Source organism: Caloenas nicobarica, chromosome 17 (assembly GCF_036013445.1).
Source record: "Caloenas nicobarica isolate bCalNic1 chromosome 17, bCalNic1.hap1, whole genome shotgun sequence".
NCBI lineage: Eukaryota > Metazoa > Chordata > Aves > Columbiformes > Columbidae > Caloenas > Caloenas nicobarica.
This window is the reverse complement of record NC_088261.1, coordinates 12,023,020-12,041,190: the sequence shown is the minus strand read 5'-3', so window position 1 is coordinate 12,041,190 and position 18,171 is coordinate 12,023,020. Positions and strand designations below refer to the sequence as shown.

The 18,171-nt window shown below is 47.8% G+C and overlaps 1 long non-coding RNA gene across 3 annotated transcripts; it reads left to right on the top strand.

Annotated features, from left to right (window-relative positions):
* Positions 1-2,718: 2,718 nt before the first annotated feature.
* On the top strand, positions 2,719-14,963 carry LOC135995753 (uncharacterized). Of its 3 annotated transcripts, XR_010607166.1 has the most exons (5): positions 2,719-3,056; positions 4,359-4,754; positions 6,849-6,914; positions 7,858-8,185; positions 14,573-14,963. It is a non-coding gene; the product is annotated as an uncharacterized LOC135995753 (long non-coding RNA). The 3 variants fall into 3 exon arrangements; XR_010607165.1 differs by having other exon boundaries at positions 2,722-3,056; positions 6,846-6,914; positions 7,858-14,963; XR_010607164.1 differs by having other exon boundaries at positions 2,723-3,056; positions 7,858-14,963.
* The last annotated feature ends 3,208 nt before the right edge of the window (positions 14,964-18,171 follow it).

Genomic DNA, 18,171 nt, shown 5'->3' with positions numbered 1-18,171 from the left:
CGGACTTTCAGGAAACAAAATTCTCAGAAATAAAAAACAAAAAAAGGAATAGAATAGCAGGAGGGCTGGCTCAAGCTGGGTACCTGCACAGAGGTCCAACCTAAGCAGAGGAAACCATTGACTTTTATCTCTTTACAGACCATTCACACCATGATTCAGTCCAACAGCAATGTTTCACACGCTTCTCATTGGATCTTTTTCACTGATCTCACATGTGCCTTTGTTTAGTTCAGCTGTAGACACTGTTTATAGCCCATGGCCTTCCAGGTACTGTTTGTCTGAATAAATCCTTTTCTTCTCAGCAAAGTGCAAAACAGGCCCCGTTCTGCAGATGTCTGTAATGTCTCCATGTTAGCCTTGTATTGTTATTTTTTTCCCCAGTCAGATCCATTCTTTCCAGCAAAGTGTGAACTAGACCTTATCTTGAAAGTGTTCGGTGTAGTTTGCAGTTGCTTTCGGTAAATATGAGCAGAATTTTACAGCTTAAGATTTTAGCAAAGATTATTTACAAAGTTTTCTTTTACAGCAAAGATTTTAGCTGACTAAGTAACATGAAGCAGAAAGTATATTAAAAATCACACAACCTTATACTTCTAGATGATTCATTATATCTAGTATGCATTTACTTAAGCTAAATGATTGATATGAAACATAAATTGGGCTCATCCACTAGCGTGTGAGTAGTAAAACCATCGCTATACAGCTGGGTATTTAGCAGAGCAAGCTCAAAGCGGCCTCACCCGGGGTGTCATATTTATAAAATAAAGTGGTTGGCTCGTAGTCAAATTGCAGACAGTGGGAAAGGTCTGCACGAGACTCCCTGCGCCCACAACCCATCGGTGTTCAGTGCGCTGTTCTGCTTCCCTGTGGGTCTCCTGAAAGGAGCTCTTGGCCTGGCTGCAGCCGAGGCCTTTCCCTGCTCTGGAGTCTGAACCAAACTGCTGCTGCTCTGGCTGGGGAGGGTGGAGGGAGTGCATCCAGCACACTCCAGTTCCTCCAAAACCTTCTCAGCTCTCACAGGCATCAAAGCAAACATAGTGAAAGACAGTGGCTTTGTTGGGGGTAACTCTATTCTCCACCGAGTTTGATGGGTTTGGGTAACTGTCTTCAGACAAAGCCGTGCCAAGAGCCCATAACTTAAATAACCTCATTTGGTGCTTCCAGAAGGTGTTGGCCTTGACCACTTGCATCTCAGGTAGACACCGGTTCTGCATCAGGGTCACACACCCCATTGCTGGGCTTATGCTGCAGTGTGCTCAGCTGGTGTTCACTGTTCCAGGGGCGGCCAAGAGTCAATCTACAGGGAAATAAAAAGCAGGAAACTATCACTGGCTGATTGACGGAAGGGGACCATGACTGTATTTTTAAGTCTGAATTTTCTACTGAAATCTGGCATCTCTGGCTGGTTTGGATCCTGCCACCTCTGGCTTTGGAGTCCAGCATGGTCTGGAGCACAGATGGCTTCGTTCCAGCCAAGGGACCACTACAGTTTTTTAATTAATCAAGAGATGTGTGAACTGTAGCAGGCAAGAAAGAATTTCACTTTTCCTGCTGTTGGAGTGTTGGCTCTTGGGCCCACCCAAAGACTGGACTATACATGACTGCTATATAGCGTGTCCCACCTGGGAGCCTGGGGCTGGGCTTGGTTGGTGGTGAGTGATTTAACAAGTGAAAGGAAACAATTCACTGGTGCAGCATCACTAAAATGACCAAAAACCAACAGAAGAGGGAGAAAAGTCACCTAGTCCCGCTCCTTGTGTTGCCAAACCTAATGGGTTTCCCCAGCCTGCTTTAAAACCAGCCAAACCCTCCTCGACCTTGCCTGTCAGAAAGACCTTCTGGGCTTCCATCTGACCCTCCATGGCCGCACTACAAGCCAAGGCCATGAGTTCCACATTAACCACGCGAGGTACAAAACGTGCTCCTGCCACCCTCTTCCTGGCATGCAGACTGTCACCGTACTGTCCCCGTATTTCCTTCAGGCCAAGCAGCCCCCAGTGCTGCGAGCCGGGGCGGCTGTGGGGCCGCCGGCTCCCTCCTAATGCTTCCCCCGGGCCGTGGGCGCTGAATCACTCACGGGACGTTTGGGCTACAGGTTTTCCTCCCACATGGTGCAGGTGCAGACACTGTGACCGCCCCACAGCGATGCTCCTCTGCCCATCAGCCCTTCCCGGAGCGGCGGCGCGGTTTTCTGCTGGCACCGGAGGAGCGAGAGCGGCGCTGCCGTAATTCCTCCCACTGATGGTCCCTCAGGGCCTCACCTCACGGCGACACAGGCGGTTAGTGCCTCAGCAGCCCCGCGGGGACACGTGAAAATTTACCCGCGGGCGTACGAACAGACCCCGGAACCCCCGGACCCTCCTCCGGCGGCGCCGCAGGCGGCACTGAGCCCCGCGGCCCCGGCCCGCCCGCTGCCAGCAGAACCGCCCCCGGGGAGGAGCCGGGGCGGGGCGGGCCGGGCCCGGGGCGGGGCGGGCCGGGCCCGGGGCGGGGCGGGCCGGGCCCGGGGCGGGGCGGGCCGGGCCCGGGGCGGGGCGGGCCGGGCCCGGGGCGGGGCGGGCCGGGCCCGGGGCGGGGCGGGCCGGGCCCGGGGCGGGGCGGGCCGGGCCCGGGGCGGGGCGGGCCGGGCCCGGGGCGGGGCGGGCCGGAGCGGGTCCCCCGGCTGGGCGGGGAACGCGGGCTCGGCCGGGCCGCAGCCCGGAGCCGGGCGGCCGCGGTGTGGGCTGCGCTGCCGCCTGCGTGCGGCCCGGCGGGTCAGGTCTGGGTCGGAAGGGACCCCGAAGGGGCGCTCGGTGCCGCCCCCGCTGTGAGCGGGGACACCCGCCCCGCGGCCCCTGCGCTGCCCTCCCCGCCAAGGGGCGAGCGGGTGCGGGGCTGCCGGGGGCGCTCCTGCAAACACCCGCCGGGCTGTTCGTCCCCTGGAGGCGGCTGCGCCTCCGGAAAGGTCTGACCGAGCACAGCGCGGGGCGGCGAGCCGCGGAAACTCGGGCCTGGAGAGCGGCTGTTCTGCTCCTGAAGGGACAACCCCCGCTTGCGGTTTGTGTCTGGAAATAAAGGTCTGGCTCTGGCTGCATCCCTCGGGTCATCCCCTCCCTTGGCTCACAGGCCGCCTGTGCAGAAACGAGCAGCCCCGGTTCGAGTCCTGTTTGTAAAGTTACTGTTAGATGTATTTTATTTATGTACTAACAGCTGTACATCTAATTGACTAATTGAATTCTGATTGAATAATCAATTCTGAAGTATTTTTCACCCAGATATATCTTCAATGCTCTGGTTTGGGGGGTTTTTGTGGTGGTTTTTTTTTTTTGTGCTGAAAAATTGCTTTAAAATGGTTTTAAATAGGTGTCTTGCTAGCTTGTGTTCTGCTGGCATGTGTATGTGTAACACCACCACCCCCTCCCAAAAAAATCCAGATCCACCTCACCCTGAAACTGAAGTCTAGTTCTGGACCCCTTGAATCCCTTTGAATGACGAGTCATTTTCTTGTGGGCAAAGTGGATCCAGACGTATATCTTGTGTACTGAACTGGCCAGTACACACATTTCTTGTAAATCTCAGCTACCCAGGTCACATTCTCTGTCAGTGTTGGAATAAGAATTTCATGTAAGATGGATTGATATCTGCGTGCTGGTGGGATTTTATTTGGGAGATCACAGATGGCCTTCAGCTTGGAGGATCAAATTTAACCACAATTCTAAAACAGAAAATGAGAACTAGAAATATATATATATATATATTTTTTTTCCCCCCATTGACCAGCTTCAAGGTTTCTAAGTGAATTGGCCTCTGTGTTCCTTGTGCCTCTCTTGTCACAGCAAAGTCAGGACTACCCACACGTATAAGTTTAGGCATGTATCAGAGACTTTGCAGGATTGGAGACAGGTTGATGAATAGCAAGGAGAGATTTTCCTTCTAAAAGAATAAACTTGTGGCTTTTATTCTTTTATTCATGTTCCTGTCTGTCTTTCAATCCTGGAAGGTGTCCCACATCTCTTAATCGTGGACCAAGTGCTTTCCTGGAGAGGACGGCACGGCAGGCTGGCCCTCTGTCCCTGGGAGTGACCCTCAGAGCTGGTCTGGTTTTCTCGAGCAACTGCATTCTTCTGCAGAATTTAAGCCCTTCCATGATTTAATGTTGGTTCTGCAGAGCTTGTAATCAGGGGGGTGCCCGGGGCTGCGCTGGTGGGGTGTGCGGTGTTGAGAGCTCGGCTGTGCCTGTGCTGCCCGCTGCAGCCATGGCTCCTCCGTTCACACACGAATGAAATCTGAGCACAGTCTCCGTTAATAGCTGTTCTCGAGCCATAGGAAAGTGAATGCTGAGACTGAGCTACTTAATCTGAAACTGCTTTTTCTTCCAGGGAAAATGCTGCATGAGATTAAAAGCCTTGTCATCGAGGAACCAAAGTACTGTCTGGATGTTACCTCTACTTAGAGAAATTTTCACGGGAGTGAGGGGGAAAAAGACAATGTCTCTCAAGAAAACTAATTGCCTCTCAAGAGAAAATCTGAAGAAGATACTAATATTGTAACTAGAAGGCAGAAAACAGAACAAGTGAGAAAGACTGTGTCTGAGGAATGTCAGGCAGAAGCTGGAGAGAGGTGTGTGGTACCAGAAAGAGTGACCAGTCTGAAAGCAAGACTTAGAAGACCCTTCCAAAAGCAGTGGAGAGAAATCTGTTGCAAATGAGCAGCTTGGCTTCGGTTTCCGAGTTTCTTGTTGCAGTGGAGCAATTGCCGAAATACTTCCTTCAAAGGTATGCCGAAGTATCTGTGTTTTAAAATAATTTAGCAAAGGCAAAGGGAGATGTGTAGCTTATTAGTAATTTCAATCATGAGTTGTGTGTTTTAGAAAAACAAATCGATTGAAGCTTTTTCTGTATTTTCTTAAAACCCCCCTTAACCTGCATTTACCTTAAACAAGTGGCAATACAAGGGCTGTTGTTAATTTCTGGGCACTGTTACCCTGAGTATTTTGGATGCGAGTGTTCATATCCCACTGAAAGAGGAAAAACTAACATTAGAAACCCTCAACCTGATACAATAGCTGTAAGTCATTTAAACCAGACGCAAAAGATGTTTCCATGATCCTATTTTTTAAGAACAAAAATACATGCTTTAGACAATTATGATTAATTGGAAGAGAACACACTACCTAATCTGAACACTACTTTAAAGAGGATTTAATATTTAAGCAAGCTGGGAAGGGGTTTTGTTGGCCAGAAATCCATCAGCACTTGAGTCTTTAAGGGAACCAATTTTTGTAACACTGAATGGATATTTTTAATTATAACACCATTTCCTCTAAGCAGGAGATTATTCACTGTACGCTAGCACTCAGCTATTCACACCCACACAGACGTAGGCAATTACTGGTTGGCCTGTGGCCTCTGAAGACATGTATCTCCTTTTGTTCAGAGATTCTCCAGCTTCAGCAAGCGCCCAGATGTCACAGCAGAAATGTAGGATCCTGAAAAGAAGTCAGGAAGTTACAAAGGATGAGTGGGCAAGTAAGAGGCGAAAGCCTGAATCCCATCTGTCCTAAATGAACTGCTCAGCTCCAGGCTGATGGCACAGGCCAGCTGCAGTTCAGGGTCTCGGGCACAAATCTTCTGCAGTAAGGTATTTATCCCTCGCAGGGAAATGAATGAGAGGAGGTCTCTGTTACTTAGTTCAGTAAAGGGAAAAGAAACTTCTCTTGAGATCTGTTTGCCTTTTCTGGAGGATGGACTTGAGCAGAAAGGCGAAGAGTGCACTAATAGGCTGAGGGGATGAGGGAATCGGTTCCACTTTGTTTAACTCAGTAACTGTTTTGTTGGGGGTTTGAAGCCTTGTTCCCAGCGGGCATGCCGTAATTCCTTCCCCTCTCTCTCTCTGGCCTGTTAATTGTGCCGATGTTGCTCCAGATTTACAGAAGGTGGAACATCCACCATTAAGGGGAGGTTCTCGCCTTAGGATGCCCGCAGCCTCTAGCTTGGCCTTGCCCTTGGTCCGTGAGAGCCACGGCTCTGACCGCAAACCTGAGTGAGCAGGGGATGCAGATATAGGACTTTTGCAGGGAGCACCCGAGCCGCTGGGCTGCTGGACAGGGTGAGACCCACGTCAGCCAATTCCTCTTTTAGCTCCAAGTGCTTTTTGATAGAGATGCAGGTCTCCTGGGAACTGTGGGAATGTGCTCCTGTGTCTGGAAAAGATGCCCGAGTTCCTGGCGTAAGAAGGGCACTGGGATTTAGAGGTCAGAGTTGAGGCAGGTATGGAAGATGGCAGTAACTGTGATCTAGTAGAAAAATGTCTTTTTGTATATTCAAGCAGATTTTTTTTCTCCTCTGCTAATCCAGTGTGGAATATGAGTCAAAACCTGCTTGTCATCCTAGGACTGCAGGATTGTTTGGTTAGTTACCTCCCAGATATTTCTCATTCCAGTGTTTTTCTGTTCCCTGTTGAAAACATGTCAAGCTGATTCAAAATGTTTAATGCAAATTATAATGAAAACCATATGTCTTATGTTAAGGGTGACTGTGCAAAAGCTTTCAGCTGAGTCAAGGTTAGCACATGATTGCACACATGTGCGTGTGTGCTGTGCACACGGCCGGCACAGGTCACTGCGCTGCACCAGCCAGCATCCCTCCTCCTTCTGCATTAGAACCAGATTTAGGAGATGCGTTGAAAGGGCCTCTGAAAGCCCTTTGTTAAATGTCTGCCACCAGTGTGATGGGAGGGCTGGGGTGTTTTCCTAGTTCATTATGGAGTTTGCTCCTTTTCTATGTATTGCTGTGTTATCCCTGCCAGAGATGATGTTTTCCAACTCCTAAAAGTACTTCTGACCAGCCTATCCATTTCCTTTCAAGCAGGCTGAAGAGTACTGCCAGGTATATGAAAAATCTCCTGAGGTGACACTACGTGCTTCCTTATAGAAGGTACTAGTCCACAGGTGGATTTACACATGCATTTTATAAAATTGTCATGTGCAAATTGAGTATCATATTATACAACTATCTGTATTTTTTGAACATCCACTCAGTGTTTCTAATGAGCCTGGTGTAGCAAAGTAGCATCCTTCAGACTCTGATTGAAAACCTTTTTGTTTGAAGAGGAAGATAAGTTGCCCAGACTGTTCCCTTCTGCTCCAGGAACATATGTTCCTCCTAACAAAGGTAATTTCAGGCTGAGAAGATAAAAGTGGTAGGAGCCATTTTTAAGGTATTGTTAGAACAGTTCAAACTGCATATACAAGCACAAAAAATAATTAGGTCAGCCTGCCTTCTGTATGAAGAATCTCCTTTAAGATATAAAAAGCAGGAAAAGAAAAACAAACAACTTGCAATGCTCTTTGTCTGTTCCAACATCCGTTTGTGTCTGCTCTACAAATGAATTAAAAACAATTAAGAAAAACACAAACTGAGATGATAGTGATATGCAGGATCTACATGATGGCTCTCAGACAATCTCAGTAATTAGTCCGTAGTGATTGTGTGTTTAGAGACACAGCATACACCAATCATGCTTCATATTTATTTTGAGATCTGCAGTGCTTATAGTTTGCATTACTGCAATTCAGATTACTGCCAAAACTATAGTATTTAGATGAGATCGGACAACTGCTGAACATGATAAATTTTGATTATTTGATAACAAACCTTCTTCCAAAGAAGAGTAAGCAAGTTAGATGAGCAAAAATGAAGATAGTAGGTTGGTGCAAAAGTAATCGTGGCTTTTGCATTGTTGAAATTTGCCATTTGATATTGGAGTACATTCTTAAATAAATGTGGTTATGTTATGCATCATTTTAATGTGCTTTTCTCGCTTTATAGTTTTTTGCTACTGACTTATTACTTGCTCTTTATTTTATCTTTATTTTAGACTATGGAAGTTATGTTAGAAAAAAAGCAAATTCAAGTTCAAAATGGGTCGTAAAGCAGCAGAGTCAACTTGCAACATCAACAATGCATTTGGCCCAGAAACTGCTAACGAACATACAGTGCAGTGGTGGTGGTTCAAGAAGTTTCGCAAAGGAGATGAGAGCCTTGAAGGTGAGGAGCGTAGTGACCGACCATCGGAAGTTGACAACAACCAGTTGAGAGCAATCATTGAAGCTGATCCTCTTACAACTACACGAGAAGTTGCTTGTATCAGGAATAGTGTGGCCAGCAGGACTGGAGGAGTGATCGTGCCACTGTACTCGGTGCTGGTGAGGCCCCATCTTGAATACTGTGTTCAGTTTTGGGCCCCTCATCATAAGAAGGACGTTGAAATACTAGAAAGAGTTCAGAGGGGGCGATGAAGCTGGGGAAGGGGCTGGAGCACAAGTGTGATGGGAGTGGCTGAGGGACCTGGGGGGTTCACCTGGAGAACAGGAGCTGAGGGGAGACCTTCTGATCTCTGAACTGCCTGAAAGGAGCTTGGAGCCAGGGGGGGTTGGGCTCTGCTCCCCAGGAACAAGCGCCAGGACCAGAGGAAACGGCCTCAAGTTGTGCCACGGGAGGTTTAGATTGGATATTAGGAACAATTTCTTCCTGGAAAGGGTTGTCAGCATTGGAACAGGCTGCCCAGGGCAGTGGTGGAGTCACCGTCCCTGGAGGGGTTTAAAAGGTGTTTAGACGAGGTTCCAAGTGACATGGTTTAGTGCTGGAGTTGGGTTGTGGTTGGACTCGACGATCCTGAGGGTCTCTTCCAACTGAAATGATTCTATGATTCTAACTCAACGTTGACCATTCTATGGTTTTCACCATTTGAAGAAAATGGGAAATGTGAAAAAACTCCATAAGTAGGTGCCTCTTGAGCTGACCGAAAATTTTTAAAAATCGTCCTTTTGAAGTGTCCTCTTATTCTATGCGACAACAAACCATTTCTCAATCAGATTGTGATGTGCGACGAAAAGTGGATTGTATACGACAACCAGCAACAACCAGCTCAGTGGCTGGACCAAGAAGAACCTCTAATGCACTTCCCAAAGTCAAACTTGCACCAAAAAAATGTCATGGTCACTGTTTGGTTGCCTGCTACAGACAATTCTAAGAAGAGCTTTTGTTTCATAGTTCTGTGGTATTTATATTTTTATGTTCAAGCCTTCTCTTTTGATGGCTGGATTTGCCTTTTTCCATATTTTTTTAAAACCAAGCCTTTCATTAAAGTTTAGAAGACCAACTTCCATGAGAGGATGCAGGCAGCAGCATAGTAGTGCAGGAAGGCAAACCAAGGGAGCAAGTGAGGAACACACCTCAAGAAGCTGGCGGGCCTTGCGGATAGCGATTGCTTTCAAGCACACAGTTGACAGTCATATTATTCAATAATGAGTGGGAAAAGAAAGGTAGATATGTATGAGGGAAACAGGAAGGAAGAAAGAAAAGGCTGAGCTTTGTTTACTCGAATACCAGTGGTGTTTGAACTATGTCTAAGCAAAAGAATAGCTGACAACAACAGCCGAAGCACCCACTATGCCAAAGGCAGAAAAGAGCAGTGGCTCAAACAAAGTCTGTTTTTACTGCATGCTGTGATCAGGCTGCTTGCTGGGAAGCATGAAAATAGTCTAAGAGCAAACCTCCATGGACAGGGATTTGTGCGCAGGCCTGGCCGGGGAAGGCTGAAACGTGGTTCTTTTGGCACTAGGCCAGGCTGCAGTCCTCTCGTTACCTAATGGCATCAGAGGTTCAGGGAATGTGGATGATCTGATCGCATCACTGGGAACCGTGCTGTCCACAGAGAAACATGAAACTAGCTGAGGTTTCCACGTAATTTAGACTGAGAGCCCCATAGTCAGTGAAAGGATGTTCAGTGGCTGATGACTTCAGGCCTTTCTTCCCAGCCACTCACAGTTATCTGTTTTAGTGTTTAAGCAACTTTGTGTGTAAAATAAGGCACATAATGTGTTCCATGATGAAGATAATCTCATGTGCTTTAAGTGTTTTGTTCCCCTCCAGCTATGGACCTTATAGTTGGAATAATGAATCCTTATCCTACAAGTCCAGAGCCAGCCCACCTGCTTCCCGTGAAAAGGACCCTTTGTCAACACTGTGCAAAAACCAGCTGAGTCCTGCTAACATCCATTAGAACTCCAGGGCTTCTTCAGCCAGCAGCAGCAACTCAGGGTCGTGCAAAGGAAGCAACAGCAGCCCAGTGATGAGGCGAGTCTTTATTTCAGCATCCTGGTGTTCAGCACACTGACTCACCTTCTCTGTACTCTAGTGTGGCATCAGCTGTCTGGGTTGCTGAGCAGGTCATCTTGCCTTCTCAGCATAGGTGTGACTCCTTGTATTGGTGGCTCGACAGTCAACAGGGTGCTCCATCTTGTGTAAGAGCTTTATTGTTTCAGCACTGTGAACTTCAAGGTTACTTTTAGTCAGAGCCCTTTGTAGTTGGTTTTCCCTCCAAGGCAGGCTCCTTCATGTGCTTTCATACCATCAAGTCTCATGTGGATTTACCGGTTCTTTTGTAAAAGGGACCTTTCGCTTTGGAGAGAGTTGAGTGGGGTAGTAGAGTCCACCGGGTTGAAAGCAAGCCAAGGCTGGAAACGCCAGGTGCCCTGTAAGGCCCATCCTTCAGAACCACCAAAGGAGTGGATGAAGAAGAGAGCCATGAAATGGGAGCAGTTCCTATGATTCCAGTGGCTGTTTTACCTGGATAGAGGGAAACTTACTGCTATTATCTTGGATGGTGGGGAATCCCTGAAATGCAGTATCCCGCTAGACAAGGTGCATGAGGTGTTCAAATCAAAATGGGAATCACCAGGAACATTCAAGGGCCTGAGTGCCTTCAGAACCATTGGACAAGCAAACAACTCATCATTTGAGGCCATGATCACAGTGAAAGAAATCTCTAAAAACATCAAAGAGATAAGCAAAAAAGCAGTGCAAGGACCAGACGGACTAAGTTTGAGGGATCTTATTAAAATAGATCAGCATTACACCCAGTTGATGGAATTATTCAATCTATGGATGGTATCTGGTATAATACCGGATGTTGTGAAAGAATGTTGGACTGTGTTAATATCTAAATAGGCCCTGCTGGAATGCCAAAATGACATCAACAATTGGCGGCCAATTACCATCGGATCAACCACCTTGAGCTTGTTCTCAAGACTTTTAACAGTGAGAGTGACCAAGGCATGCCCCATCAGCTCGTGACAGAGAAGTTTTATGAGATCATCAGGATATGCTGAAAATTTGAAATCATTACAACTCTTAATGCAAAGGGTAAGAAGAGAGAAGCAACCCTTGAGGGTGTTCCTCATTGATCTAGCTAAAGCCTTAGACACCATGAGCCATTCTCATATTATGGCCCTTAAACAGTGTGGACCAACATATTGTTGCCCTGATTAAAAACACGTACCATGACAGCACTACTTGACTTGACTTGACTTGACTTGACTTGACTTGACTTGACTTGTATTGACAGTCGAATCCCACTGGAATTCGGATTGGTGTAAAAAACTGCAGTCCAGCGTCTCCAATATTATTTATCATTAGACCCTCTGCTATGGAAACTGGAGGAGCAAGGAGAAGGATTCCTACACTGTGCGAGAAATATATCAGTCACGGCCTTTGCATATGAGTAGGTATTGTTCATGGGAAGGAATGGAAAAAAAATTGAAATTTTAGGTCTTTTGTGATCTAACTTGCCTCAAAGTACAGGGAGAAAAGTGCCACAGTTTTTACATGCAGCCAACTAAAGATTAATATAAAATCAATGACTGTGATTTTTGGACAATTAATGACACCCTTTTGAATATGATTGAACCTGATGATTCAGAAAAGTACTTAGGGTTACATGTGCATCCGTGGTCAGGAATATCAAAACCAGAACTTTTGGAAAAAGTGAAAGGATGGATTTAAAAAATTGAAAAGTCAGCATTTAAGTCTCTTGTGAAATGTGACATCTTGAATGGATATGCTATTCTGTGACTGAACCAATTAGCTGATCAAGCCGAGGTAAAAATTACTTACCTAGAAAACCTTGACTTGACAATTTGAATGGCTGTCAAGGAATGGTTACATCTACCACCAAGTACCAGTGACCGCATCCTGTATTCCAGCACTAGGAATGGTGGACTGGATATAACTAGACTCTGGGGATTGATCCCTAGTGTGTAAGCCCAAAGACTGCATAGAATTGCAGTGTCTTCAGATGAAAAAATAAGAACTATTGTGAAGCATGAAGGTACTGAGAAAGAATTTGAAAAATATTGGGTTGCAGCGAAAGAATATAAAATTCCATCTATATGGGACCCAAGAGTAGTTCTCATTATATCAGAGGAACCGGGCAGTGAAGAACCACTTTCGTAATGGGAGATACCCACTCCGAAAATCATTTTTCCAAGGCCTGGTAACTGGAGAAAACAAGAATTTGTCAATTGGACCAAGCTTCCCTCCCAGGGCCATGGGATTACGAATTTTGAGAGGGATAAAATCAGTAATAAATGGATTGAATTTTACAGAGGCATTCCCCACAGAAAGCTCATTAGTGCATTACAATTAAGGGCAAATGTCCACCCAATGAGAGAATTTTTGGCAAAGGGTAGACAAGGAACTGAACTGAAATCATGCCAGCATTTCCAGGCACAAATTGAGAGTTGTGCACATATAATTGGATTTTGTCCTGCAGCTAAGGATGCTAGAATTAAAAACCATAATGAACAATGTGAAATTCTGATTGGCAAGGTTAAAAAGAAAGAATGGGTAGTATTTCAAGAAGTAAATAATGCCTGGTTTGACATACAATGAGCAACTGTTTCTTGTCGGGATGTGGAGAGACCCAATTCAGTTTATAAACCTTTTTAATCATTTAAAGAGTACGCTTCTTGGACAGAATTGCCCCAAAATCATCGCTCTTCCATATCTTTTCTCCTTTTTTTCTGACGTAATGGGGAGGTGGCATAGGGGAATAGTTTCTTTTTTTATCCAAAGATGGCCAAGGAACAGGTCCCAGGTTGATGCAAAGGCACAAAGGAAGCCAGAATTTTTATGTGGTGTTGTGCTGGTTTAGCTGAAAATGGGTTAATTTTCTTCATGCAGTTAGAAACCTTTCTTTTTCATAGCTAGCACAGTCATTATTTGGATTTAGTCTGAGAACAAGAGATAACATCCAACACAGAGCTAATGTTCTGAATTGCTCTGGTCTGAGAGCCAAGGACACTCTGAGCTCTGCCCACAGGCCTGAGGCAGCGAGGAAGGGGATGGATGGACAGAGCTGGACGGACACCCAGACTGAGCAATAGGAGTATTCCAGCCCATTAGCGTCATGGTCATTATTTAAGGAGTCAGGGCCTTCCAGTTTGCTCTCTGGCTCTTCCGCTGTCTCTCTCGCTCTTGCTTGCTCTGGGGCGCAGCCGGGGGAGTTTCGGTTGGGACATTTAGTTCGACTTTTTGCTGTTTTGCAGAGGCCTCTGAGCCTTGCTGCCTTTCTCTTTTTTTCTCCTCTCTTTGGGATCAGCTGTTTTGGGGCCAGGGTGCTGCCTTCCTGGGACTGGCTGCTTAGTGTGGACAGAGTTCATGGGGAATTGCCTTGAATATCTTTTATATTTACTAGTAGTGTATTAGTATTTTGTTATTTTATTAAACTGTGTTTATCTCAATCCAAGTTTCTCCCTTCCCTGTTGATTCTCTCCCTTCTTTGGGGAGAGTGTGGGAGGAGGCGGTGAGTGAGCAGCTGTCGTGGTTGTATTGCCAGCTGGGGTTAAACCACGACAGGTGTGCACTGACACAGCACCGTTACCTGCATTTCCAGTCTCTGGAGTCCCAACTGTGCTGCAGGGCCTGGAGTTCTGAGTTACCTTCATCTGCCCTGCATGACAGCATGTACAATGCAACTACCACAGTCAAAAAGTTGGTTTTGATTCTCTTCGCAGCCTGAAGCACCACATGGGTCAGGAGACAAGCCAGGATACCCAGTGAGGACTCACACTTTTCTGCACTTAAAGTTCAGGTGTTCTGGGGAATCTCAGGTGACATGGCATGCCAATTCCTGGGTGCAAGGAGCTGGTCCAGTGCCTCGTCTCCATTTCTGTAATGGTGGCTTTGATGCCTGGCTGATGTGCAGACTGTACATGGATGCTGACAACTATTGAGCAACCTGCTCTGAAAGAATTAACAAGATGGGCTGCTCTTTTTGGAAGTGTGTTAGGATAGCAAAAAAGAAGGACGTGGTTTGGGGCGAATTAAAAGGGATGCAAAAGTTGTTGTCAGGGCTATTTGAGGGTACTTGTAAAGCAGCCCTGCACCTTATGTGAATTAATTCTGTGTTCAGGGAGAACCTGTAGCTTTTTCTGATTTGAAAACGTGAAGGCGAAGGAAAGACAGCACCATTCAGGCTGGAAGGAACCTTGGGAAGTGTCTTGACCAACCTCCTGCTCAAAGCAGGGTCAGACCAGATTACTCAGGGCTTTATTCAAACACATCTTGGACATTTTCTGGGACAGAGTGGGTGCACACTCCATGGGAAACAAATTGCGGTTCTTTACTATCCTCATGATGACCACCAGTGCTCTCCCCACATCCAGCAATCCTGTCTTTTCATCACAGAAAGGAAAGAGGATGGACAAGTGCAATCTACCATGGGTAAACCCAGTCACCTTCTCTTTCAGAGAAATGCGGTCCAAGGGGACATGTTCTGGAGCTGAGCCTTTAGTCCTGCTGCTCATCCATTGGCCATTTTTGAAAAGTGCATGCAATATGTGAGTGCTGCCAGTGGTCAGGGAGTCCCCCAGTCTCCATGACCTTTCATAGAGGATGACGAGTGGCCTCACTGACATCGTCCTGCTGTCTCAGCTCCCTGGGATGCTGCCCCTCCTGTCTCAGAGACTGGTAAGGATTGCATTAGTTCAAGTGACCTCTGACTTGATCCCCATCCACTACTGGTTATTCTCCTCCAGATTCCTGCCTCCAGTCACAGAGGCTTGGGAGGCCTTCCTGGTAAAAACAGAGGACAAGAACACACGGAGGATATCACCTCTATCCCTTAATAAATTCAGCAGTGGCCAGACAGTATCTTTGTTTCTCGTTTAATTCTTCCTGAAGTAGTAACAGCTCATTATGGTGCCCCTGAATTGTTTTACAGGTTTAGACTGGGTTTCAGTGCAGACTGTTGCTGTGCTTGGAGGATGCTGTCCTCGAAGACCAGATTAATTAATTTCTGCCACCATGCCTTATCTGTTTATTCCACCCATGTCACAGCTCTGTCTCCAACACTAATGGCTTCAGCTCACCCCATCAGGTCCCTGGCTGAGGACATTGCCTCACATTTGGGCTGAACCACCCCAGCTGTGGCACCAGCCCAGCTCTGACCTGCCACAAGGAAACCTGGTACCAAGTGTCCAAGAGCCCATGTGTGCAAAGGCTTTGCTTCAGCATAGAGACATGACATGGTCAAAAGATTGCTGTCTTTCTAGCCCTAGGACTCCAAACCCTAATGCCTAAATTCATTCAACTGAAGATATCCCCTCCAGCTTAGAGAAGCCAGCTCCTTTGCTGTAACCTTCCTGGTGTCCTGTCTAATGATGGGACAAGAAAATATGATTCCTATGACCAAATGTGTTGCTAATTGGAAAAATGCCACTGCTGGAAAGAATTGTCTCTGCAGAGGTGAGAGAAGGAACATCACTGATTACTTCAGTCCATTTCACAGGACCTTCCCCTGGAGCCCCAGGGACAACTCAAGGGACCCCGGAGGGGTCATTAAAATGTCTTGGGCCACTCCTGTGCTGCTGAGCTGGGCTGCGCTCCTGGCACAGAGGGAGCTCATGGCAAGCGGCAGCGCTGCAGAGAGACAGCTCTGCCCAGGAGCAGCTCCTCTGCAAAGCGCAGCAGGGCTGGGGGCTCTGCCTGCAGCACCGAGGGGAGAGGAGCTGGGCAGAGAGAGGGAAACGCAGTCTGGGGTGGTGAGACAGCTGAGAGCTCACTGGAGGAGAAAGCTTCACAGTCCTTAACACAATAAGTGTCTGGCTGAACAGCAGTGCAGATGAGCATCCTGCAATTGTCTTACAGAGCTGAAACATCCCATGGTTGGTGTAGAGGAGAATGATGTGCTCCTCAGCAGGGATTCCTTGCATGGACAGGGCACGACAGCTGCCTTCTCCCAGCTGCAGGGATGTAATGCCAGGTGTGCAGACAGGGGTGCCCAGGGCTGTCCTGCAGAGCAGGGTCCCTGCACCCCAAGGGCCGTGCACTGCAGCAGGGACTCTGCTGCTGGCCAGGGTCAGCGCTCAGCCTGCCCAGGGAGCTCCCCATGGTGTTGTGAGAGGAGCTGTGGGTGGAAGGAGTGGCCCCAGGCAGGGCAGGACAGGGTCTTTCTGCTGTTGAGAGGAAACTGCTTGGGTGCGGACTGCTCACAGTTCCAGCTCACTCCTAGGACATTTGCACAGGGTCATTCTGAAGGATATTGAGGCAGCATTTATCTAACAGGGGAGAATTTTATGCTTTGAGTTTTACCATTCTTGGTTGGTTGGGTGGGCACTGGGAGTTGGGAATTTATTCCTCTGCTTCGGAGAAGGCACTGAGACCTCAGTTCTCCTTAGGACTTGTCTGAGCTGCTCCTGAGCCCCTGCACACACAGAGATGCCCCTGGGCAGTGCCCGGTGCCAGGAGGCGTCTGCCGGGCAGAGCTGAGCACACAGCGGGTGAATTTGGCTCTATGAGCAGTGACAGGGAGGAGACCCAGGGACAGAGAAACAGCTCCCAGCAGAGACAGCTCCAGGCAGCAGACACATGGGCAGGGGGTGAGAGGGAGCTACTACCAGAAACGATGTGGGAGGGGCGATTCAGGAACCCCCCTGCAGCCCCATGCAGTGCACACACATTGGTCTCCTCTCCTCCCCAGCAGAGCCCCTGTCCCAAGGCCATGGGGTCCAGGCCATGAGTCACCACCTGGGCAGCTGGACCTCCTGGAATGTGGTACACAAAAAAAGGTGTTGAAAGCACTTGCCCTACAGTGACATCATGTGAGTGGCAGCAGCACAGCCAGGTAAGGAGAAGGTTTCACAGCATGCCCATCTGCCTTTCTATCCTTGCTTTATTTTTTTGGAGCACTGCAGTGTTCTTCCCTGTTTCTCCACCTGTCCACGGTGCTCTTAGTCTCTGGGGTTGGGGTGGGGATGTGAGTAAATTTTTGTTCTGATCCTGACTCCAGGGGTCCTGCCCCAGAGGTATCTTCATGGGAACTAGATGCCCAAGCTGCATTTTAAGCTGTGATGAACCATGTCATTCAGTTGGTAGTAATGGAGAATGAGCTGACACATCCTTCATTCAGGGAGGGGGTTTTCTATGAGAAATGGCATGTTTTTTTCCTCAAAGAAGTCTCACCAAAACTGTCATTGTTTTCTCCTCCTGTGACAGGTCCTCATGCGCAGAGGCAGCAAATGTCCAAGAGCAGCTCCATCAGGCAGTTCCTCCTCCTGGCGTTCACAGACACACGGGAGCTGCAGCTCTTGCACTTCTGGCTCTTCCTGGGCATCTCCCTGGCTGCCCTCCTGGGCAACGGCCTCATCATCACCACCATAGCCTGTGACCAGCACCTCCACACCCCCATGTACTTCTTCCTCCTCAACCTCTCCCTGCTCCACCTGGGCTCCATCTCCATCACTGTCCCCAAATCCATGGTCAGTTCCCTTTCAGACACCAGGACAATTTCCTACTCAGGATGTTCTGCCCGTGTTTGGTTTTTTTTTCTGTTCATTTTTGATGTCAGTAGAATTTTTCGTTTTCACAGTCATGTCCTATGACCGCTACATTGCCATCTGCAAACCCCTGCACTACGGGACCCTCCTGGGCAGCAGAGCTTGTGTCCACATGGCAGCAGCTGCCTGGGGCACTGGGTTTCTCACTGCTCTGCTGCACACGACAAATACATTTTCACTACCACTCTGCAAGGGCAATGCTCTGGACCAGTTCTCCTGTGAAATCCTCCAGATCTTCAAGCTCTCCTGCTCACACTCCTACCTCAGGGAATTTGAGCTCGTCATGTTTAATGCTTTTGTATTTTGGTGGTGTTTTGTTTTTATTGTGCTGTCCTATGTGCAGATCTGCAGGGCTGTGCTGAGGATCCCCTCTGAGCAGGTACGGCACAAAGCCTTTTCCACGTGCCTCCCTCACCTGGCCGTGGTCTCCCTGTTTATTGGCACTGGCACGTTTGCCTATGTGAAGCCTCCCTCCATCTCTTCCCCATCACTGGACTGGGTGGTGGCAGTTC